This window comes from Lathyrus oleraceus, chromosome 5 (assembly GCF_024323335.1).
Source record: "Lathyrus oleraceus cultivar Zhongwan6 chromosome 5, CAAS_Psat_ZW6_1.0, whole genome shotgun sequence".
In the NCBI taxonomy this organism is placed as follows: domain Eukaryota; kingdom Viridiplantae; phylum Streptophyta; class Magnoliopsida; order Fabales; family Fabaceae; genus Lathyrus; species Lathyrus oleraceus.
Genome location: NC_066583.1, coordinates 469,280,191 through 469,299,703, shown reverse-complemented (window position 1 = coordinate 469,299,703; position 19,513 = coordinate 469,280,191).

Sequence of the window (19,513 nt, the reverse complement as noted above, 5' to 3'; positions counted from 1 at the left end):
GCAGAACGTAGGGTTTTGTGCAGAATGAAAAACAAAAGAAAATTACTCTGTTTGAAGAGTAACTTGGACTACATCCTCTGCTGTCCAGTTGTTGATCACTTCCCCTGGTGCACTCGGGCGAACCCAGCAGTCGAGATCATAATCACTGTCACAGTCTTCAACATCAGCTGCAAAGACGTCACCGTGATTCATCAGCCGAGCGTTGGTAAAGGTACTCGGACCTGCTTGACCACCCTGCTCTGCTTGCAAGGGTTGATAGCCAATACCAAATTTATCCTCTTTGACAGGCAAGTCCACCATCTTGCCCCAGCCCTCAGCTCTGCCAGAGTCAACAACCTCTTTGGCCTGCTTGTACGAAGCAATCGAAGCACCTGGCCTCCTCTGATCAGCACACGCCACCCCCTCGAGAGCAACCGTCTCAAATTCCTGGCACAAGGTCTCATGGATCTCGCCATCCACCTCGACATATTTGAACGAGGACAGGTGACTCACCAAGATATCTTCTTCGCCACACACGGTCACAATCTGACCATTCCAGACATACTTGAGCTTCTGGTGGAGAGTCGACGAGACTGCCCCTGCTGCATGGATCCACGGACGCCCCAACAAACAACTGTAGGCGGGTTGAATGTCCATCACGTAGAAGATAATGTCGAACACCTCTGGACCTATCTTCACAGGCAAGGTGACTTCACCAAACACAGAACGTTTGGATCCGTCAAATGCACGAACAATCAGGTCACTAGGAGTAAGCACAACCGCTTCAACAAATATCTTCTTCAGAATTTGCTTCGGCAAGACATTCAGAGAGGAACCGGTGTCGACCAGCACGTGAGACAATACAGCACCCTTGCATTCCATGGTGATGTGCAAGGCTTTGTTATGGTTTCGCCCTTCAGGCGTTAGGTTTAGGTCAGTGAAACCTAAACCATGCCTGGTGCTCACGTTGGCAATCACACCCTCCAGCTGGTTGACAGAGATCTCCTGAGGTACATACGCCATGTTCAACATTTTCAGCAAGGCGTTACGATGTGCCTCAGAGCACAACAGCAAAGAGAGAATTGAAATCTTGGACGGAGTTTGGTTGAGTTGATCTACGATCTTGTAGTCACTTTTCTTGATTATCTTCATAAATTCCTCCACGTCCTTTTCAAACGAACCCTCAGCCTCCTTCTGAGCCGATTCTTCATCAACCACAACCTGTTTGCCCTTCGACTTAGCAGAAGCTTCAGCATTGGCATCTCTCAATGGTTGAGGAGCAAATAATCGTCCACTACGAGTAAAACCTCCCGGTCCGCCAACATTGTCCACAACGGGACTCACAACCACAGGATTTTTACTGAATGGCACACCAATTGTCACGGGCGCTTGATTTGATGGCCTGACCCGATTATCAGCCCTTCTGTTGCTACGGTAGGCGTTGTCATATTTCCAGGGTACGACCCTACTGTCCACAGCCCTTCTGACCGAAGCGACGATTGTTGTTGGATGACTAGCAGTAACCGGTGCAGAAATGGTAACTGGCATACCACTTGTTGCAGGCGCACCAACAACTCTTTTCCCGCGTCCTTCAGATGGTTTGAAGAAAATAGTGACAGTTGACACTGCCCCACGATCTCTATTATCAGCCCGGACAAACTGCAAACCGCCCACGTCTATCAACTTCTGAATACCGGCCCGCAACTGTTCACAACCATTCTCAACTTCTACACAGCCCTCACAACAGCCCGGGTAGACACCCCCACTCAGCAAACGGTCCTTGACAACCAACAAAGGAGTTTGTACATCTTCAACTCTAACAATCAGATATTCAGCTTCAACCCCTTCAATGCAGTTCACCCGGTGAGCACCATGCGCAGGCATAGGGTTATTCACAACATTTGGTACAGGAGCAAAATTGATAGTCTTAGCATCAATCAGGTCCTGGACTTTATAATGAAAAGCCCTGCAGTTCTCTATGTGGTGCCCCGAAGCACCAGAGTGAAAGTCACAACGCACATTGGCATCATACCCAGGTGGTATTTTTGTCAACGGCGCCATCGTCCTCAATTCCATGAACCCTAGTCTGAGCAACTCAGGCAGTAACTCAACGTAGGTCATGGGCAGTGGGTCGAAACGTCTATCAGGCATCCTCTGCCTTGGCTGATACGGACGTTGTTGTTGTTGTTGTTGTTGTTGTTGTATCTGTTGTTGAACCCTTGGTTGTTGCAGTTGTTGACGTTGTTGAGGCGCATGAATGGTCACTGCGGAAACCTGACGGTACTGATTTCTGTTCTGATTTCTGCGGTGTTGAACAACATTAGTTTCACCCTCTCTTCGGCGAGGTGCCCCAGAGAAAGGCTTCTTGGATGACGAGGAACCAGCATCTTGGATCTTACCAGCTTTGATCAAGCTCTCAGTCCTCTCACCACAGATGACAACATCAGAAAAACTACCGAATGGGCAGCTTCCCATCCGGTCCATGAACACACCTTGAAGAGTACCGATGAACATATCAGTTAACTCCCTTTCCAGCATAGGGGGTTGAACTCTCGCAGCCAATTCACGCCACCTCTAGGCGTACTCCTTGAAGCTTTCTCCAGATTTTTGGCAAAGACTCTGCAGCTGAGTCCGGCTCGGTGCCATATCCATGTTATGCTTATATTGCCTCAAGAAGGCTTCACCCAGATCTCTCCAGCATCAGATCGAATCTCTCTTTAACTCCATGTACCAGTCCAAAGAAGCCCCAGATAGACTATCTTGGAAAAAATACATCCACATCTTTTCATCATCAGTGTAAGTAGAGATTTTCCGATAATACGCCTGCACGTGGGTGCGAGGGCAAGAAGTGCCGTTGTATTTATCAAAAGAGGGCGCTTTGAATTTATATGGGATCCTCAAACCTTCAACCAATCCCATATTGGTCACATCGAACCCAAGAGAATTCTGGCATTCCATCGCTCTAATCTTCTCAGCCAGGGCATCAACCTTACGATCCCTATCCTCAACTCTCCCAACATCACCATCATCTTCACTCAGCAATGTGAACATGTCCTCTTGTCGGTCGACAATAGGAGCTGGATGACGAATCGGAGCCCGGGTAGCTCTAACATTGACAGTCTCAGCAGCAAGAGGCTGTCCATTAATCCTTATCCCCCTTAGTTCATCCCCGACGGCGTAGTCATTAGCGGGAGCAGCAACGTTGACATTCTCATGAGCAGGTGCAACAACAGGCGAAGCACGGTTGGACGTCTGAATCACGGTCTCTTGTCTCTGAACCAGGGCTCGGAGCTCCTCCTGACCCTGCGCAACCCCTTGCATCATCGTCATAAACTGGGCCATGTTCGCCCTCATCTCAGCCAACTCAGTCTGAACCTGATCCATACTTCTCTGTTGATTGAGTCTGGTTGAATACCAGTGCGGTCTCTGATCAGCTATCCTGCATGACACAGGAACCAGAGTGAGAAGTCGCGAGCAAGAACACCTGTTATGCAAAATGATATGTGTATGATGTGCGTGATGTGTATGCAAGTTAACTTTTTTTCATGCATTATTATACATTTTTCTTCTTTTTTTTTTCTTCCGAAAATAAACATGTTATGATGCAAATGATGGAGCCATGACTGGTCAGCTGAGCATCACGTGGCACAGGATCAAAGCTTCGGCCTGAACTCGGAACCACAAATCATCTGAAACCCAAAAGTCATCTGAACCCAAGTCAACATCTGAGCAGGTACCCTCAAATTCAACCCAGGGATCCGAAATAAACGGAACCCTCTGATCGATACCAGGGTCAAACCTCTGGTGTCCAGAAATAACGATCCATAAATCCGACTTAAGATCATCAACACAACATCACTGGCAGAAACTGTACTTGCAAGGATCAAACCCTCCCCTCACAGGTGAATTCTAACAAGGTCATCCTAAGGCGGACAATAGTCTCGACAATCGGGCAAAGATACTCAACGGGTTTGCCCTTTCGGGTGTGCCGTTGTAGCTCTCTTGAGATCATCTGAACCAAAGATCCGGGAAAGAACGGTCACCGAAGTCAACAGCTCAGATGAGATCATCCAACCTGAGTGGAATAACTCCAAACGGAAGGACTCTCTTAAATGAACCTCGTCCGGCTGTGGTGACACGTCGCAAAAACATGGTGATACAGCAAGAGAGGAAACGCGAGACCACACTAATCCTAGGTGTATACTCGGGCCTGGGTTTTAACTCCACTCAAAACACCCACCCCAACCAGAGGAACCACCTGTACAGAAGACAACTCAATGACAGTATGATGCATGCAAACAGATATGCACTTACATACAACATAATAATCATGAATGCAATAAATAACAGCAAATAGAAACCAAAACCCTAACCTAGAGAGCGCTAGGAGAGACTCGCTTAGGGAAGATGGACCAGCAAGAGGTCAACTTCTCTCTATCCCCAGCAGAGTCGCCAGCTGTCGCATTACGCGAAAAACCGACGGGAAAACAGAACAACAGAGCCGCCACCGTGCGTTATTTATCCCAAAAGAGGGAAAGGAAACGCTCGAACTAAACCTGGAAAAGACATGGTCTCGCGACCAAAGAGAATGGGATCGGGAGTCGGTTATGCGAAGGGAAGGTATTAGCACCCCTACGCATCCGTCGTACTCGACGGGATCCACGCACAAAAGGAAGGAATATGGTTTCTAAACACTGCTCACAAACATCTACACAGGCTGAAAGAGACACAAGAAAACAAGCGAAACTGACTCGGCAGGATATCGCATCCTGGGCCTACTTAGTTTATCAAGCATAGACATCAGAGTCGAAGTAGTTCGGACTGGGGGAGAACATGCTCGCTAGGACGTCGCATCCTATGCATACGTATCTTCTTGGACTAAGAAGAATCAGAGCATCCGTAGCTCGGCTAACACACGCAAGACAAAACAACACAGGAAATCGACTGCCAATCGTTGGACTTACGTCAAACTCCACACAAACAGGAAAACCTGGAATCTGAATGCCAATCGCTGGACTTACATCAGATTCCGAACCAAACACACGCACACTGGAAACCAACTGCCAATCGATGGACTTATGTCGGACTCCAAGCACACAACAAGAGGATATGGAATGCCAATCGTTGGGCTTACATCCATCTCCTAACACACGCAAAGACAAAACAGAAACGGGCGCCCGGAGAGATCAGCTCATCTCCTGCCTACGTACCTCATCTGGTATGAGGATCAGGGCGACGTAGTTCCCCTACGCAGGGACAAAGGACTGGCCTAACCAGATAACAGAGGGAGACACAACTAGGGAGACTACGACTCGAGCCTAGATGTTATCATGCAAATAATCCCTAAGTCAAGGTTTCTAGCTAACTTGCATAATGAGCAAGCTATCCTATACAGCACAGGCAAAGCAAACAATCACAAATAGCACACAATATATACACACAAAGTGGGCTCACACAAAGGTTAGGTTGCAAGAGCAACACAACTGTAATCGGGTGATGTTAGCTCTTAACCCTGACATTGAGAGTTAGGGTGAAGCAGATGAAATAGGAAGTGAGGGGTGTGCCTCACAGCTCTTATCCCTGGCCTGGGAGAGATTTAGACAAAAGGAAGTGTGGGTTCAGAAAGTGGGAACCCTTCTACACTTATGACACTGACTCAACTGTACAACTGTACAAGGATCTTGGGTTAATGTCCACAATGCATCAACACCAGTTGTGTGAGCAAAGGGATGACTCAACAAGAATAGCAGGAGATGGATTGCACATCTCTTGTATCTGCCAATTGCCTTATCAAAAGGTCTTTTCCTGCTTGGGAACAAAAATAAACAATCACAAGCATTGCCTCTTAAGGAGGACTTCAGACAGGTGCCTGACCAAGTAACAGGCCAGGTCTTCCAGACTACATGGAGTTAGAGACATTTTACCTCAATGCTCAAGCTATCAAGCAAAGCAAAATCAAGTTCACAAAGGAAATATAGCAACTAAGGTACCTGAAAACAATCCAACATAATCAGTACTCAACTCAAGCAAAAGTCAAACAGACAGTAGTCAACAATTAACTGTACATAAACAGACAACAATCAAGCAAAACAATGCACAAAGGTGCAAGCCACAAGGCATAGGCCTAAGTCTCAAAACCTACAAAACAAACTCAAGGTTAGTCATAAACAAGCAATGGACCAACTCCAGTTGAGTGCACATCATCAAGTATAAGCAATTGTGCTCTTTGACCTGAAACAAAGCTCAAACATTAAACACTAACCACTAGGACAAGGCCTTGGGTCAAAATGGGAGCAATAAACCAAAACAGAACATAAAAATTATCAAGAATCAAGTTCAATCAAATAAGAAACAAATCCAAGTGGTCTCACATTCATATCATCAATTAATTTCATTGCATAAAGCAAAGAAGGAAAAGCATGCAATTTAGAACCTCATAGAACCAAACAGAATGATTCATTCCACATCAACTCAAAAACAATTCAATAAATCTCCAGAAAAATCATGGCTAAACAAAATTCACCAAAGGATCATCACACCAAATTTCAAATCATTTGGATAAGTGGAAGCATGTCAATTAAAATCCCTAAGTCAAAGCAAGGAAAAACAAGCTCATACAAGGCACCAAATCATACATCAACTTCAAGCAAGCACAAAACAGAATTGGCACAAGATAAATGCATCAAACCAAAGCCATGGCAAACTTCAAGGTGTCTAGAATACACATGCAAAATTTCAAGTCCATCCCATAAACCTCAAGAATTTCACAAATCATATAAGATCATGACTCACAAAAAGTCCATAATTGGTCAAACAGAAAAGAAATTCTCAAACAAATTGAAAATGCACTCAAAAAAATCCACAAACATTCACAAGCAAACTTAACATCCAGAAGAGTCAACATGAAAAAATTCAGGTCATTTGGAGTTCATATGGCATGGTAATGAAATTCCACAAGTTGGACAAGAAATGGTGTGACACAAATTGTCACACCTCCAATGAACAGAGCATATCTCACAAACCAGAAATGATAAAATCACAAACTCTATACTAAAATGCTCCTAAAGGTGTCTAGTTTACTCATGTAAAATTTCAACTCCATTGGATCAAGCATCATCATTTCTCAATCAAAATGGTAAGCAAGGTGCAAGTAAACACATGTATGAACATTCCCTAGCCAAAATGAAAAACCACACGTGCACAATCTTTGTAAAAATCATCATAAAATAGTAGACATGGCAAGGATCATGGCACAAAAAACCTCATGTAAATTGGACAATTATTTTGTGAGTTATGAATTTTTAAGTGTGGAGAAAAAATAAAAATGAATGGAACAAGTGTATATAAACATGGATCATATATGGTGAGAAAATTCCAAAAGCAAAATATGGAATGCTGGAGCCTGGACTCGAACCTTGTCCGAATTCAAATCCAACACGCACTATCTGAAGCGCTGCGTTTCAATAAATGAGGTGGCGTGCTTCTATTGGTGGCATGGGACAAAAACAATGAAAATCATGCAAAATGAACTCAGCAAGATCTAACGCATCTGGAAATTGGAAATGTTAGGGTTCTTCACGCATTCATCATGTTCATCATCATCATGAACTTTTGGTCACAGAAATACACAAACGATACACCATTCGATTCATCTCTTAACCTACATCATCAATCCAGCATCTATTTCCTCTAATTCTTACTAACATGGAAGGATCGATCGAAATAAGTTTTGAACAACAAACTTAAAATCAGCATATCTTTCTCATTTCTCGATGAAAATCAAAACCACAAAGCTCAGTGTACTCATGGATAGAAGATCTACAGAATGCACATCACAATTACATGAATCAAGAGTATCGAATTCTGACCTGGTTTGAAGTGCAGATTTGGATTTGAGGTTTTCAGGACTTGTAAGGCTGAAACAGCAACTCTTTGATGCTCAAGTTGATGAAAGGATGATGGATCGTGGCTCAAGGATGCTTGATGTAGCTCAAAAATGCAACTGCCATTGATGGAGCTTGATGTAACAGTCCACGATTCTGCTCAACAGTGGCGATTCCTTGCTTCAATTCAACTCCAATAGGCTTGTGTATGTTGGAACAACAAAGATCAATGCAAGTTCTATGAAGATTTTTGCAGAAAAATGGGGAGAAAAAGTTTGTGCAATTTCCAATTTTGATCTAGATCTGTTGCAAATGCAATGTTAATGATGAATTCAGTTAGGATTATCCTTATATACCATGCCCTAATGAAGTTCCCTAATCAAGGTTAAGCAAAATGCAATGGTTAATGAAAATGAGTGTTTATGCTAAAAATTGATCAAACACCCCTCATGTGCATGGAACCTGCTACAGTGCACGAGTTATTAGCCAAACACCCTCCAAATATTGTTTTAGATCAATTGCAAGTGATTGGAAGTGTGGAAAATGCATATTTCTCAAAATGGACTTTCCCTCCAAATTCAAATTCAAATCAAGTGAAAAATGCCATTTTTGTGTGATGATTTTTGATGAAATGTGATGAATGATTATGATAGATCATGTTAAAAGGAGATTGTAGCAAAAAACCCCACATAATTTGGCCAATTGGTGTGAAAGTTATCCAAGTTTGAAGTTCGAAATTTCTTGACAATGATTTGATCATAACTTGCCAACCACAAATGAGAAATGGATGTTCTTGGACTTTTTGGAAAGGTGAGAGCAAGATATTCAACTTTGATGTTGGACAAAATTTCATTTGAAGCTTGTACGATGATGTAAATTTGAGGAGAAGACCTTTCCATTTTTGGCAGTTTGAAATTACAGGTCACTTACTATTTTTGGAAACTTTTCATCTGACCTCAAATTCTTCAATGATGATCTTTGAAATGTCAAATGAGACTTGTATGGACATGAATGAGGCCTTTCAAACCATCTCCCACCTTCAAATCCATGAATTCATGCACAGTTGTCCACAGTTGACTTTCTAGGGTTTCAGATGCATTGTGCAATGACTGATGACTTCTGAGCATCCAACCTTTGGCCAAACCACTTAAAAATGATCCCTAGGTCACATGAACATGTTGAACCAACCTTAGGGCTTTGCTTCAATAGGAAATGCACTTGCTTGCTTGCACAGCTGATTCTCCTGACCAGTCTTGACTGATGACTTGCACTTGGGCAAATGGACAATGCAATGCTATGCAGTGGACAATGCTAATGTTAATGGCCTAAACATGAAACTGAATGTACAAAAAGGTAGGTGCAAATTTGAGGTGCTACACAAAGTAGTCACCAATTTGACATTATTTGGATTTATAATGAGTTAGTTATGCATTTTTGAAGTTGAGGAAAATCACTTGTTCAATGGTATTGGTCCAAAATGACATATAATGTATCCCCATATGACATGCTCATAAAAAATGACTTGTTCAATGGCCTTGGGAAGTTGACTTTCAAATTAGGGTTTAGACAAAATGACCTATAATGTTTCAACATAGAAAATGACTTTCCAAACAAAATTAGCTCTAGACCTCAACATGAAAGTTGTTTGTAATGTCATTTAGAGTAACTTTTCTCTTGCAGTCATTTTCATATGATGAAAATTGTAGGAGATAGGGTCTAGGGCGACCCATTTTTGATTAGATGAATTCATCTGGCCAACCACCATCAACCAACTTGATAGCTTGTAATTATCTTGACTTTTTAGGCTCATGGTAGATCATATATGCATAATATGATGTAATTTGAAGTGTCCCTTGATAAATTTGATCAATTGGTGAAGAAGTTTGTTGTTGAAGTTACTCAAGATACCCAGACAAACTAGGGTTTCCAAGGAAAATTAACTCCAAATTCTTGAAGAAATCTTGATCAAAATAATATCTAAATATCATGGGGACTCATATATGATGTTTAGAGCCATTGTGGATCATTCCTTGATTGTGCTCTTTATCCATGAGGGTCTTAAACCCTAGATGTGAACTTGATGGATTAATGGTGATCATGCCCTACTTACAAAGGGTTAGGAAAATGCAAAAACATATTGTTGGTATTTTGGTTAGTAAAAAATGATAATATACAAGTATGATACAATCACATAGTGCCTGGTGATCTCTCCCAAAACAAACCCAATCAAATAAGGGTAAGGAGGATGCCAAGGTATGATCCCAATTCTTCTGCATATGATGAAATTGCATGGGGGATCTTAGGGTCAAAATTGGGGTCTTACAGCTGCCCCTATTTAAGGACATTCTAACTGAGGAAGTGAAGGTTAAAATCTTCATATCGACTCAGTAGAATGGGCTTAAATAACAACATATAGAAACAGATTTTGGTCCCTAAGAGACCTCATGATGTATATGATATGAATGTAAAATAAACACTTTGTGGGGAGATATTGCCACAAAGGAAAAGAAATTAGAGGGATTGAAGGTCCGCAGGAGTATAATGCATTATGTAAAGGGAAACTCATTGGGGAGACAGAGACTCTGAGGGGATAAAAGGATTGTACGTAGGCCAGGCTACAACTTTAAAAAAAGACTGTTGGGAGACTAGAGGAATTCCATAAAAAATGGAAAGACTCAGCCGGGGAAATAAAAATATCTGCAGGGGAAACGAGTAGATCAGGATAAAACTGACATACTCGAGTCGTGCATAAAAAGCGAGATCACTAAAGAAATACACACTCAACTCAACTAGGGAAGAAATAAACTTCAACACAGGAGGAGCAGAAATCTATTATCTACTACCTGTTACTGGGTAAGGTGATAATAAAGATATGACAGAGAGGACACTCGTCATCTGTTAAGATGAACATATCAAGGATGACTCACTGGGATTCACTAGGCGGGTGTATTCATTACCATTACTGGGTAAGAATAGCCTTGTCGGGGAAAACTACAAAAATGAGATTTATAACTACCAGTTACTTGGCAGAAGACCAAAGATGAGAGTATCCGTCATCGGTTAGGATGAACATATCAAGGATAGACTCAAAGGAAAGAAAATTCGTCATCGGTTAAGATGAACATATCAAGGATAAACATTCTTGGGGATGTCAAAGAGGATATCCGTCATCGGATAGGATGAACATATCAAGGATAAACCAACTGAACAAAAAACTGGAATTACATCTATCAAATGCTGGATAGAATACCATCAAAGAGAAAATTCGTAACCGGTTAGGATGAACATATCAAGGATAGACTATGTGAGGAAGAGATAGGAATTACATATATCAGTTACTGGATAGAATACCAACAGAGAGAATATCCATCACCGATTAGGGTGAACATATCAAGGATAAACTCTACAAGGGGAATGAAAAGCAGGATTTACAACTACCGGTTACTGGGCAGAAGATCGCAAAGAGAAGAAAACCCGTCATCGGTTAAGATGAACATATCAAGGATTAACTATCTGGGGAGCGAAATAGGGATTACAACTACCTTTTTACTGGGTAGAATATCAAAATGAGAGTATCCGTCATCGGTTAGGATGAACATATCAAGGATAAACTCAAAACAGGGGAAGAAAATATTCGTCACCGGTTAGGATAAACATATCAAGGATATACTTCCTGGGGAAACATGAAAATGAACCCGTTGGGGAGAGAAGGGTTGCTTTTTGTCGGGTATTCGGCAAGAAGTAACAAACTACAAACTAAGAAGAATATTACCAGTTACTGGGTAATAAACTCTTAGGGGATGCAAAGCATCTACCTAAGTAAGACCTAGAAAGAAACGGTCAACCAAGACTCAACCCAATGAGGAAATAACTCAAGGGGAGTGGTTCCATCCAGAGAATCAACTGGGGAGAAAGCTGAAGTAATCATCATCCACGAGGAAATAACTCAGTGGGGAAAAGATAAAGGTTAAAGTCTTTCTGCTTAAGGGAATGACACTCTACAATTGAGGGAGGACAAACAACCAGCTCATATAGGGATAAAGTACCACCATAATAGCGAATTAAAATTACAGGAATGAATCAACAAGTGCGATGATGCAATCATGAAATTATATGAGTGTATATATGTATATGTATATGTATATATGATGATTATGCTGACAAAACGATCGTAAAGGATACAAAGGTATCGCAGATTTGAATCATCGATACAATTCTCGGTCAATCCACAAAAGAGGGAGACAAATGCTAGAGAAAGGAGACAGATCAACATTCCAAAAGGCTAAAACCTAGCGGGGGAAAAAGAGATCTGTTGAGGAAAACCGTTATCGCGTCTGCGGGGAACTTTAGGTCAACACCATAACGAATGGGAGACAACCATGCAGGGGATAAACACAAATAGGTGCTCAAAAACCAGGAGGAGACTCTGACTGGGAGCGAATCTGATGGCGATTGGTGGGGAAATCGAAGTTTTGCCACAACCACGTGAACTGATGAGGCAACTTGTTCTCATTCCGCCAGAGACCATAATCGGCTGGGGAATGAACACTAAACTCTGCAGGGGACTAATCAATCAACTCAGCTGGCTACTGTAGCGGGGTATTCGTTACCATTAGAGATATTGACTAAATCCAAGGTAAACCATACAAGTCGAGTCGCCACCGCACTTCTCTTTATCCAAAGGAATGGTTAGAAAGCGAACAAAAACCTAAAAGTTTTATCGAATCAAAAACTAGTAAAAATGTCAGAGATCTGGGTAAGGGGGTTGGTTATGCAATGGGAAGGTTTTAAGCACCCAAAACATCCTAGGTACTCCTAGGGAGCCCTTTTCACAATTGTTGTAGAGTAGGTTGGTATTTTGTGAAAATTTATTTATGCAAACATGATTGAGGAGATGAGAAGAGAATATACAAGCTTATTTACATTTTGTGTTTGGATGGATAAACCCATTGCCTACGTACCATCTTAAAAAAGATTAGGATCAAAACCTCGTAGTTCGGGGTAAAAATCTCAAAATGAGTTGGTGAATTGATTGGTCCAAAAGCCTTAAGGTCTTTTGTTATCCAAGGGAGAAAACTCAACCTAAAACCACAAATCCACCATGTGAGGATAACTTCAACATGCTAGTGAGGGGTTAACCCTATAATAAGCATGGAAGACTCATTGTCCATCACTAAGGATATAGGTGAGTATTACATCTACCTCAAGGATAACTCAAACCTAATAGCTAAAGGTTAATTTGATTAAGAAAGTGGCCATTGAAACCACAAAAAGACATTTGAATGTGTTATATTTACCAATGAAAAGTATTTATAAGGTATGGTCAAAGTTGGTTTAGAAGTTCAATTCAAAATAAGTGTTATGAAAAAAAAAGTTTGAGAATCAAAAGCATAAGGCTTAGGTTTCTAATTTTTGAAAACAAATGTTAAATGTTTGCACAAAAGTTTTGGCTTGGGTTAGAGTGGAGGGGAGAAGAAGAATGGCTAGAGTCCTAAACATACAAGGGAGAAGGGATAAGAAACAAGACCACAAATGGAGTTCCTCTCTTGAGATCATATTGATGATCCAAGTAGCTCCCATCCTTTGTAATAAGCAAGATAAACAAATACTCAAGCAAGCAAGCACACAATCACAACAAGCTCCTAGGAATCTTCCAATGGCTCTTAGATCTCTCTCTCTTAGGAGCTCATGGCAATGGTTCCTCAATTTGGCTCAATGTTGGAATCCCTAGCACAAGAACACACACATTAAAAAGTTTCATGATGCAATCAAAGAATGGACAAGAGGGAGTTTAGAATTTAATCCTTTCAAAGTTCATCTTCAAGTTTTAAGCATTCTAAAGGCATGAGGCCTAGTTGCTCTTTGACATTTTAAGCACTCTAAAGGCATGAGGCCTAGTTGCTCTTCAAACTCCATTAGCTCGGGGAAGGTCCTAAAGTCTAAGTCCATTTGTCCATTTTTTGCATTTGATCCACAATAATCAAAACAACACACAAGCACAATAGTATATACACAATTATGTTCTCAAGTGAGCAAAAGGCAAATTGCAATAACATAAACATGTACTCAAGTGAGCAAAGGGAAAAGCAAATGAATAATATGAGCAAGAATAGTAAATTGCATAAAAGTAAAGAGCAAGAATTTAATGTTAATAGTCAATGGTTAATGTTAGTAGTTAGTGTGCCATAAGGCAAATTTAGCGCTATGTTAAGCAATCGTAATTGGACTTATGTAGAAGTCACAACTATCTGAGGCCGGTCAACAATAATGTAGGAAACAACACAAGTTAGAAGTCTTGATTAGTGAACCAAGTTCCAACAACTTCCCATGCCAAAAAGAAGAAGAGAAATGATCTTGTATTGTTTTAAGTCCTTTGTATGATTTAGGAAGCAATCTATCCTTAATGCAAATCCATTCACTTGATCAATTGATCAAGATGAATTAGATTTGAATCAAGGAAGATTAAACCTCCCTAATTAATGCTAAGTTATCAACCTTTAACTCATTGATCCAAAAGAAGAGAAGAAGAAGAAGATGGATAATGGAAATGAAAAGAATAAAGTGCATTAAATGAAATGGAATACACCAATCAACAAATGTTGACCAATGACATTGAGGATCATGGTCAAACTATCAAAAACAGAAGTGGGATGAAGATTGGAGGTCAAGAAATAAACAACATATTTTTGGCATTTTTAATATTTAAAAATAAACTTGAATTTAAATATTAAAGAAAGGTCAAACTTCAAAATCACTTAAATCAACTTTGAAAAGTCCAAGTGAATTATCCCAAGTTCAACAAGGTCAAACAAAGTTTGACAAAAAAATTCAGCATTTTTAAAAGTCAGAAACTATTTTTAATCAATTAAAAATCAATAAAAAATAACCTAATTGAACTAAAATCTCAAATAAATCTCAAATCAATTAAAAAATTGATGAGAATATTTTTCATAGATCCATCATCATTCAAAGAGGTTGAGAAAATATTTTTGTATTTTTTGAATATCAAAAACTAATTAAAATGAATTAAAAATAACCAGAAAAGAGAAAATTCACAAAAAATATCAAATGACAAAATAAAAATCATTTTTAGAAACTAGAATTAAAAAGAGAAATAGTGCAATTGGTCCCATATTTTTTGGAATTAAAATGAAAGAGTTATGAATTTTTGAAGTTAAATGAAATAAAATAAATAAAATGGAAATTAAATCTGAAAATGAAAAATGCTAAAAATCCTGGCACGTTAGATCTCCTTTCATTAAATGACGTGGAGGATCTGAAGGCAATGGCATGTGCGCGCATCATAGGACCAAGTCAATTGAGTCACACAATGCATTAAATAAAGTCATGAGATCCAAGAGCCATGATTCAATCTGGAAATCATCATCAACGGCTAGGATTCAAACTGGCAAACGGACGGTGGTGTACACCACAGTCTTCTCCGGCGAGCATGGAGATTCCGGCCAGAGTTGCAGGTCATAAAATCTTGATGAAAACGAGTGATCCTCATATCATTGGAAAGCTGGGGTGATGTACATCACCCCTATACCATCTATTTTCACTCTAGATCTCCATGGTAAGAGAAATCAGAGGTTGAAAAATATGGTGTTCAACTGAAACTTAATGGATTTGTAAAATTAAAAGCACAAACAAGTTGCTTCTGTTGAGAGGACTTCAGCCAAGCAAAAGGACACAAGAAACAAGCTATAAATGAAGAGTTTCGAAGCAAATAAGTTTGAACATCATCCTTCTAAATGCAGATATAGGGAGCACGATCCTTCAACACACTTGCTTGCAGCTTGTTCTGGAGATGAAAATGAGGCAAGGCTAAGGAATTAGAGTCCAATAATCAACCAAGGAAGTTGAGAATTGGATCTGAAAATTTCAAGTGAAAAAGCAAAATTCGTTTAGAGTATGGTTTGGAATGATTTCTGCAGAGTTTCAGGGTGATTTAGGGATGCCAATTGAATGAAATGGTGCTTCTATTTATAGATGGAAATGCAAGGCAAGGGTGATCAAACTCGTGTGCATGAAGTTGGGTCCTCCATGCATTGGCATGTACAGGCGCATGTGAGGCCCAAGATCAAGTGCAAATGCAAGCTGAGCTCATTCTGGAGTGAAATGGATGTGCAATTTGCCTTGTGTTTGCTTGTGCATGAAGTTTCATCATTAATTCCATCAATGGTCACAATTGTTCTCCTCTTCGAATGTCCAATTTAAAAAATCCAAACATAAGCATGTGGGTAATGGTTGGAAAGGTCTTGACATAAGGAACAAATGTTATGTTGAACAAAAACTCATTTGGAATGTGGAACTTTATGAAAACAGGCCATGAAGTTCAATGCACAAAATATGCCTTTGAGAAATTTGTAAAAATGAACCAACTTCAAGCCTTTCTGTTTTGATGATGCAAGCTTCAAATGGAAACACATACAACATCAAAGTTGTAGATCTCTTCCAGAAAATCAATTTGGACTTACATTTTGCATCATTTGGATTTTTGATGAAGAAGTTATGGGCACTTGAAGTTGGACTTTTTTCCATTTCAATGCATTTGGTCCAAAGTGACCTATAATGTTTTGCATTATCACATGTATTTATTTTGAGATTTTGAAATTTTTCTCAACATAACATTTGAAGTAGACACAATACGATTTCCAATGCATTTGGTTCCACCTCAAAATCATAAAAAATGAGTGAGTTATGTTCATGGGAAGTTGACCCAAAATTAGGGTTTAAGTCAAAATGACCTATAATGTCTTGGAATGGGAGATGACCTTCCAAGCTTCAAATCAATTTTTGATGAACATGAAAGTTGTTCATATTGTTCTTAAGAACATATTTGCTTTTGGGATCATCTCCATTTGACCAAACGATAAAATGTTAGGTCTCATTGCATTTCAAAATAGTCAGATGAATTGACTGATCAACTTCTCAAGTCCACAACTCATATCTTGATGAATTGATGATTGAGGACACTCAAATAAGTTCAAATATGTATGAAATGATGAATTGAAGAACTTCCCTTGATTTTATTTGATCATGGGCTGAGGGTGCTTCATGAGCAAGGCATTGTTGGTGATTAGATGAATTAGGGTTTCCTTGGGAAACAAACCTCAAACCCTTTGACTTACTTTGATCAAAATGATGAATTGAGACGCTAGGGAGGCATATTTGATGGATTAGATCTTTAGGAACCATTTCCATGCTTGCCTTTATCTTCTCTTGGCCATATCATTGCACAAAGGATCACCTAGAAGCTTTTAGATCTTGTGATTGCTCAAGCTACAAACAAAAGATGTTAGTGACATATTTTTTGTGCTTTTGGTTTAATAGAAAAATGAGAAAAGAAATGATACACAATTCAAGCATGCTTGGTGACCTCAAACCACTCACAAGAGGTACCAACAAAAGGCAAAGGGAACCTAGATGCTTATGATCCTTGAGGCTTTGCAAATGCAATGTTATGATGCCATGAGGGATCTGAGGGCCAAAATTGGGGTCTTACAGCTACTTACTAGGGATATGGTGAACAAGATTGACAAACACTGAATGTTGAATAATGTTGCCGGGGACGAAAGAGAAATGCACCTACTGCTTGGGGAGAACCAAAAATGCTCCACACTTAGGGTTTACTACTTTCGAACCATTGTTGATATGAAATCGATTGCTTAAAATTCATGCTTTTATATGTTTAAGAAAAATGATTTTGATTTAAAAATTTTAATTTCAAAAATGATCATAATAAAATTTAAATTTGTTTGCTGAAGTTTATAAGAGTGTAAACAATTGGATAAAAGTTCAACTTTATTTAATAGAATGGGAGTCTGTAAATGACAAGACTCCATAGATCTTTAGAAAGTTGAAAATGGTAATTTACATGGAAAAAGGGTACATTGAATACAATGATCACTAATCCTTCCACCAAATCATGATATCCACTATGCTCTTGACTGCTGCTGACCATTACGAATCGACATCGACCGTTGTGCTTAAAATGTCTTCAATCACTGAAGATCGGCAGGGTGCAGTTACTTGCCATAATACCTAATTTTTGCATAAATTTCCCCAAGATGGGGTACTCAATTTATCGGGATAATTCTTTTCTATTTTATGTCTCTAACTTTTTCCTGGATCGCCCTTTCGGGTTTTCAATCCACCGAGATGCTCTTTTTTGCCTAAGACGCCCTTTTGGGTTTTCAACTTAGCGAGCTGTTCTTTTCTTTTTTTTAGGCGAAGTATTTCTTGACTACATCTACATTCATAGGACGAGTGAACTCTTCACCATCCATAGTTGTAAGAATCAAAGCACCGTCCGAAAAGGCTCTCTTAACAACATATGGGCCTTCATAATTAGGAGTCCATTTGCCCCTAGAATTTGGTTTGAAAGATAGGATCTTCTTGAACACAAGGTCGCCTTCTTCAAACACACGAGGTCTGACCTTCTTATCAAAAGCTTTCTTCATTCTCTGCTGGTATAACTGTCCATGACACATGGAAGTCAACCTCTTTTCTACAATCAAATTCAACTATTCATACCTGGTCTAACACCATTCAGCCTCAGTCAACTTGGTTTCCATGAGCACACGCATTGAATGGATCTCAACCTCTACTGGGAGCATAACTTCCATACCATATACAAGAGAGAAAAGGGTTGCCCTTGTTAAAGTGTGGATGGATGTGCGATACCCGTGCAAACCAAATGGGAGCATCTTATGCCAATCCTTATATGTTACAACCATCTTCTGAATAATCTTCTTGATGTTCTTATTTACAGCTTCAACGACCTCAGTCATCTTGGGTCTGTAGGAAGAAGAATTATGATGTGCAATCTTGAAATCTTGGCAAAGGGCTTCTACCATATTATTATTCAAGTTCGATCCATTATCAGTAATGATCTTACTTGGCACACCATAACGGCATATAATCTGATTCTTGATAAACCTCACAATAACTTGCTTGGTTACATTTTCCTATGATGCCGCTTCAACCAATTTCGTGAAGTAATCAATTGCCACTAAAATGAAACGATGGTCGTTCGAAGCTTTGGGCTCAATCATGCCAATCATATCAATTCCCCACATGGAGAATGGCCATGGGGAATAAATAACGTTCAACAGCGTCAGAGGAACATGAATCTTATCCACATATATTTGACACTTGTGGCATTTCTTCACAAACTTGCAACAGTCATATTCCATTGTCAGCCAATAGTAACATGCTCACAACATCTTCTTTTCCATTGCATGTCCATTGGAATGAGTACCAAAGGAACCTTCATGGACTTCGGCCATCATTAGGTCTGCTTCATGTTTGTCCACGCATCTGAGCAGAACCATATCGAACTTTCTTTTATACAGCACATCACCATTCAAGTAGAAGTTGCCGGCTAATCTTCTCAAAGTCTTCTTATCTTTCAAAGATGCCTCAGGCGGGTAGATCTGACTTTGGAGGAAACACTTGATGTCATAATACCACGACTCCAAAGATATCTAAATGCCTGATTCTGAGATCAATGGCCTCTTTGAGCCCTATAATGCAAGCTTCATATTCTGCAGTATTGTTTGTACACTTGAAAGTCAGCTAGCTGTAAACGGAAAATGCGTGCCTTGAGGAGTAATGATTACTTCCTCAATCCCATTACCATACTG